The sequence below is a fragment of the Dermacentor silvarum genome, chromosome 7 (genome assembly GCF_013339745.2).
Source record: "Dermacentor silvarum isolate Dsil-2018 chromosome 7, BIME_Dsil_1.4, whole genome shotgun sequence".
Taxonomy (NCBI): domain Eukaryota; kingdom Metazoa; phylum Arthropoda; class Arachnida; order Ixodida; family Ixodidae; genus Dermacentor; species Dermacentor silvarum.
This window is the reverse complement of record NC_051160.1, coordinates 178,803,312-178,810,148: the sequence shown is the minus strand read 5'-3', so window position 1 is coordinate 178,810,148 and position 6,837 is coordinate 178,803,312. Positions and strand designations below refer to the sequence as shown.

The 6,837-nt window shown below is 46.0% G+C and overlaps 1 long non-coding RNA gene across 1 annotated transcript; it reads right to left on the bottom strand.

Moving 5' to 3' along the window:
• Positions 1-567: 567 nt before the first annotated feature.
• On the bottom strand, positions 568-2,415 carry LOC125947078 (uncharacterized). The gene is made up of 2 exons (XR_007468113.1): positions 1,164-2,415; positions 568-720 (listed from the first exon to the last, which is right to left on the bottom strand). It is a non-coding gene; the product is annotated as an uncharacterized LOC125947078 (long non-coding RNA).
• Positions 2,416-6,837: the final 4,422 nt, after the last annotated feature.

Genomic DNA, 6,837 nt, shown 5'->3' with positions numbered 1-6,837 from the left:
TTTGCTTTTTACATTCGATCGGACAAAAAGTTGGACGAGGAAAAGATGGACAGAAAAGGGGGGGGGGGGGGGCGGAAGCCGCTCTTTTAAGGTTCTGCATCTGCTTTCTCGAAGCAGGACTGAGCCTCTGAATGCTCTGAACGCCTATCAATAGCAGCAAAACTGCTGATTCACAGTAGACTAGCTGGCCGCTCGTCTCATACGCGCGGCGGTTATCAGATCAGCCATTCCTGATTCGCGCTCGTCCGTGCTCGACGGTGTCAGCGGTCCCTTTCTTTTCCTTTTTTTTATTGTTAAAACGTGTGTTCTGTTGTCGTCCAGTACACTTCGTGCGTCATCGCGCGAATTTCGAATCTTAAAGGTCCGTACGCCACGTGGTGTAAAAGCTGTGAACTAAAGGCGATGTCCGGAATTGCTGGGGTTGCACACTAATACAGTGTATTAGGTCTATCAATGCATTAGTCTAATAGGCCCATCGGTCTAGTAGGTCTATTAGTGTATTAGTCTAATAGGTATATTGGTGTGAAAGAAAATGTTGCAATGTACCAGATACATAACGAAAACAGGTAAAATTGCTAAAAGCATTTATTAGCACAGCATGTATTTTTACAAATTCCTCTTTCGAGATCTTCGTCAGGTCAGCAATCTTGATTTGTCAGAATCTTGCTTTTCGTTGACTTCGACCAAAGGACGTCCTTTTTTGGAAGTGGTTTAAAAAACCTGGACACAAAAATACACACATATAGAAGCAGTTAAAAACAGGGGTGCTAGTCCTACCACTAAACGTTTTAGCTGGCAATATTTGATTCCACATTAGAATAATGTGGCTTCGCAATTACCAAAATAATTTTAGGACAGTGTGATATATGCTAGCTCAAAATGTTTATCATAATAAAAAATGACGCCACGTGACACGACAGGACAATTCTAAAGCACACAAAATCAACATAAGATGTGTGTTCCATCGAAACAGTAGGCAGATATAAGGAACTCTAGACAGAAATCTTGCACAGCGTTGTCGGAAACATGCATGTCTTTGCTGCAACGCGCACACTAATCGGCCCGACGGCACTGTACAGAAGTACTTACATCCACCATCAGGATAAAAAAAAAGAAAACACTTCATACTGTACTAAAGAAGCATAAATAAGAAGTATAATTACCTCGAAATGGTAAATTGGCGCCGGGGAAAACACTGCACATCGATGCACGCTGATAGATCCACAAAGCCGTGAAGGACAGGGGTAAAACAGTTGCCTTGCGTTGTTTTGAAGTCAAAACAGCAGCCATAGATAAAACTATCCAAATATACTACTGCACGAATCAGATTGCGCAGGCGCTAACACCACAGGTTCCTTAAAAACACATCGTTCATTCACTAACACGCACGCACGCACGCCTCGCGTGACGCCTCGCCTAGACATGGCAGCCGCCATTACACACGTGCTGTCCGCAACTACGGCTGATTACGGTAGCAGTTTTATGTCCTTCCTGCCCGCCGTGTTCCCTTCTCTGCGATACTGCTCTTTGATGTCAATAAATATTACGGCCTTTTATATGCGGTATCAAGTTAGCAATTTAGATTCAAGGTTTACCATTTAGTTTATGCGCGCTTCAACAGAAAATACGACACTGACAAAACTTCAGCGGCAAACAAATATGGTTGCTGCTATTGCACCGTTGTTCGTAAGCTGACTGGGCACCGCGATCTGACGGCTGGTTGTTCGGGTTTTTTTTTTTTTTTTTTTTCGCGGGGAAGTATTCGCTGTGCTGTAAACACTAGCTGTTTCCTCAACGACTCATCGGGACGAGGCTCACTGAAGTAAAATTGCCAAGACCATGTAGATGCACGTCGCTTTTGTGTATGTCGCTGAGATGACGCTGAAACTAATGCAAACGTGCGAACGCAATCTGCTGCACAATTGTACAGCAGCATCTTTAATTATTCAGTGATTAATTAGAAACACCTTTCCATGCAAGCAAGCGGTCCGCTGGTCTAATTTTTTGTCAATTAACTTTCACCAGCAAACAAGAGCTGCGGAATCCAGCAGTACATGTTGTATCAGACCAGCAACCATCTGCATAATATAGGACCTATTAGTCTATTAGAGAAACTAGCAGACACGCAACACTGCTTGTATAAGACTAATAAGTCTAATACACACGGCCTATTGGTCTTATAGATAAATCAGTACGACTAATAGAAATTTCTATTGGTCTAATACAAAACTGTATTAGACTAATTAATACAAACTTCTATTAGAATGTTTGCTAGGGTTGCTCAAACAGCTAAACTTAATTGCTCAGTATAAGTAGGACTAGCTGCTGCTGTCTTAGCAAGCACTGCATGTTACTTGCTTTCAGTTAAACTTCTGGTTACAATTTCATTTGGATCTAAACTGAAACCAGTTGCTACCAGTACAACTGACCAATGTTTAAGTTGGTTCCAGTTGCTACTGATACAACTGGTCAAAGTGCCAGTTGGAATCCAACTGGAACCAGTTGATTCCAGCACAACTGGTCAAAGTTCCAGTTGGATCCCAACTGGGTCCAGTCACTCCCAGTATAACTGGAAAATTGTTCCAGTTGGATCCCAACTTGAACCAGTTGCTACCCAGTTGCTTTCCAACTGGGACCAGTTTGTGTGTAACTGGGACCAGTTGGTTTCCAGCTGGAACCAGTTCATCCCAGCTGATCCCAGTTGGATCCCAGTTAGAAATTTTCACCTGGGCTATCATAACGACCATAATGAAACAAAGGAACGGCATGTCTCACATACACGTAGAGATATGTGCAGATCTGTTGCGTTCGTTGAAGAAGATAAGTGTGGTACCACATGGGGCACTCAGTTTTAATGGGCTGCAAACATGGTGAGACTGGACCTCCCGGCCGTTAATTCTCTCAGGAACTGCGCCTCTGCGCAACAGCCACGACTCTCCGGCAGCAAAATCATTCGGAATAACAGTCCTCACTTGCATGCAGTCACTCACCTTTGAGATTTCAATAGTGCCGGCATGCGTTGCATTCGACTATTCGGCGTCGTACAGTGAATAACACACACACACACACACACACACACACACACACACACACGCACGCACGCACGCACGCACACACGCACACACGCACGCACGCACACACACACACGCGCACACACGCACACACACGCACACACACACACACACACACACACACACACACAAAAGATGGTTTTGCCTGCTATGAATATTATTTCTACGAATGAGAGTTTTATTTCTAGTATGTGCACTAATAAGTGTGTTTGTTATACTGCAAACACGGGCCCTTATTCCGGCCGGGAGTTCTCACTTTTTCAATTATTGCTTTTATAATATTTGTTATTTTTGCCCTACATATATATATCGTAAATATATGTCTATGTACACTTTGATTTAATTACCTAGAAATAAATTGATCATTCTTCGCGCCACGCAGTTAATAAACCTGATTTATTTCACTCTAATACTGTTTTCTTCGATTATTGTCCCTGATCAATATCCACCAACAAGAAGCGCGTGTAAAATGACACGATATCAATAGACAGTTTTAGTTTAGCGTTAGCGTAATAGCGTGGTTACGGGAAATAGCGTTACCGTTCCGCAAACGAACTTTGCAGAAAGAGAGTTTTAGTATAGCGTGATAGCGTAGTTTACGTGCGGGACGCTATTCCATTACGCTTTGAATTTCGCATACACAGGGCACCTAATTCTATGTGTGTGTGCGTCCGGAAAGTGCGATAGGCAGCGCAATGGAAGCCAGGAGCGCGTTGTATTTTTACTTCACATGTCCGTCGATCTGCAACGAAACAGACAAGCAGTACAAGCTGTCTACCATAGCCTCCGACATCCTCCCATCTCAGAGGCCATATGCCGTCGTCGCGCTTATCTTCCGACTTTAGCGACAGATGGCGCTCGCATCTCAGAAAAAATTTCTCTCCTTAGGTTTAGGCGCGTTCGAAACGAGAAGCGATCTCGAAAATTCCTCAAGATTAGCCATAACACTCTTTCGGCGAAGCGGCGTGAGACTAAGCAAAAGCCGTTTACGCAGTCATTTGCTACGAACGAAGTGAATTCTACAAAAACAACGCCAAATTCAGTTCGAAGCGGGCGACCGGGACCGCCGCCATGTTTTACGTACACTACGTACACCACGCTAACACGGTAACGTTAACTCTGAGAAATAGCGTGCGCACGGTAAACGGTATGGGTCGGTTAGCGTTCTGCGCATGCGCACTTCGATCCCGCTATTCCGGTACGCCCGCTATTCCGGTAACCACGCTGCGCATGCGCGAGACGCTAACTGCGTTTGGGTTTTGCGTTGGCATAGCCTCCTGTATATTAGACAGTTTTAGTTTAGCGTGGTTACCGGAATAGCGGGCGTACCGGAATAGCGGGATCGAAATGCGCATGCGCAGAACGCTAACCGACCCATACCGTTTACCGTGCGCACGCTATTTCTCAGAGTTAACGTTACCGTATTAGCGTGTTTACGTAGTGTACGTAAAACATGGCGGCGGTCCCGGCCGCCCGCTTCGAACTGAATTTGGCGTTGTTTTTTAGAATTCACTTCGTTCGTAGCAAATGACTGCGTAAACGGCTTTTGCTTAGTCTCATGTCGCTTCGCCGAGAGAGTGTTATGGCTAATCTTGAGGAATTTTCGAGATCGCTTCTCGTTTCGAACGCGCCTAAGCCTAACGAGAGAAATTTTTTTCTGAGATCCGAGCGCCATCTGTCGCTAAAGTCGGGAGATAGGCGCGACAACGGCATATGGCCTCTGAGATTGGAGGATTTCGGAGGCTATGGTAGACAGCTTGTACTGCTTGTCTGTTTCGCTGCAGATCGGCGGACATGGCAAGTAAAAATACAACGCGCTCCTGGCTGCCATTGCGCTGCCTCTCGCGCTTTCCGGACGCACACAAACATATCTTAGGTGCCCTATGTATGCGAAATTCAAAGCGTAATGGAATAGCGTCCCGCACGTAAACTACGCTATCACGCTATACTAAAACTCTCTTTCTGCAAAGTTCGTTTGCGGAACGGTAACGCTATTTCCCGTAACCCCGCTATTACGCTAACGCTAAACTAAAACTGTCTATTATATAGGAGGCTATGGCGTTGGGCACGCTATTTCGCCGATTTAGCGGGAGCCCCAAAAGCAGCCCCAAAAGTTTTGCGTCAACAAACATGGCGGCACCCATCGAAGCGGCGGCTCTCTGAGTACCAAACTCGGCTTGATTCTTGGTAACGCGTGAAGTTAGTAAGCTAGGAGAAGTGACTGCGGTTATCGCTTTCTCTCAACTAACGTGTGTAATGAAGATTGATTCATTAGACGCCGCTGATTCTGAATTCGATTGTCGATTTCATGGCTCGTAGGCCTAACGTGGATTAGCTTGGCTGGTGAAGGCACGTCAAGTTGGTTACTCAAAATTAGGCGCAATAAATCGCTTGCTGCTAATATATTAACACCTTAATTGCAATTAAACGCAAAACCACGAAAGTCAAAATTACTCTTCCTATCATAAAATGATATAGTTTATTTTAATATTTATTATAGCTTTTCTTTGACACCGTAGTGGCGCTGCAAGCGCAAGACGGTATTCGCAAACGCAAAGCCCTATTCTAAAACTCATCGCTCTTGCATGCCCCAACGCTAACACCCGCAAAGCTCTTTGGGGCCCCAAACTTTTGGGGCCCCTATTCTAAAACTCGCTAATAAAATTTTCTTACGTAGCTTCATGTTGCACAGATACCAGTTACTTTTTATTGCGATAGCAATTATATGGACACTCAAAAGCAGATTTCTGCCGTCGGCGTCGCCGTCGCCGTCGGCGTCGCCGTCGCCGTCGCCGTCGCCGTGAGGTTCCGTATGACGTCATTTGGAGATGAAATCGTCGCCGCGCGCCGAACGCTGTATGTGCGAGTGAAAGGGCGCGAGGGGCGCGTCTTTCACGGGGAGTGAACGCACGGCGGAGAACAAACGCGCGTTCTGCGCCGTGCTCGCTTAAGGGCTGCAGAAGTAGGCGTCTCTTTTCTCCTTTACAATCACCATATATGTAGAGCAAACGCGCCTTCTTCGGACGCGCGAGAGGCCGTGGGGGAGGGGGAGGGAAGGGAGGCGACGTTTAGCTGCGGCACCAAGTGCCTATTTATATCAGAGGCTCCAGCAACAGTCACCAACGCCGCACGCATTTTGAGCTAACGCGGGCAAAACGCCGATGGCGTCGACAACAGTTCTGCGTGTTGTTGCTACCAAAGCCGCTCACCTTACTTCGTATGACATTGCTGTGTTGCTATCGCATTCATTGCTTCGCCCTTAGGGCGAAACTGTGACATTTTTTTTGGAAGACAGTGGTAAAAACAGCAGTTCACCTGGCTAAAGCTACACTTGGTACATGCCGTAAGGGGTCATGGGCGCACCAAAGCAACTAAAACATTAAAAAAATGTACTGCACAGAGGTTCTGCGAGAAAGACTGGGCGTCCGCCAGCGTCCGCGTAGCGAACGCGCGCTCGCTAGCAGACGATGCGTTTACAACGACAGCAAAATTGAAGACGTCGCATTGTATAATCCGTGCCTCAAATATATATGTTTGGCAAAATGGTGTAAACATACATTTACAGTTGAAATAAAGCACTATTTTAAGAGCGTACTATGCGCAATCGGCCTCGGCGCTCGCAACGAAAGTACAGTGAACTAGTAACGAAAGTACCCATCTAGCCACCGTAACGAAAGTACGTTGAATATGCCGCGGAGCGCGTCTCCGCCTCAATCCAGTTCGCTCGCAGCGCCCTCGCACTATTTTATTGCGATAGCAATTATAT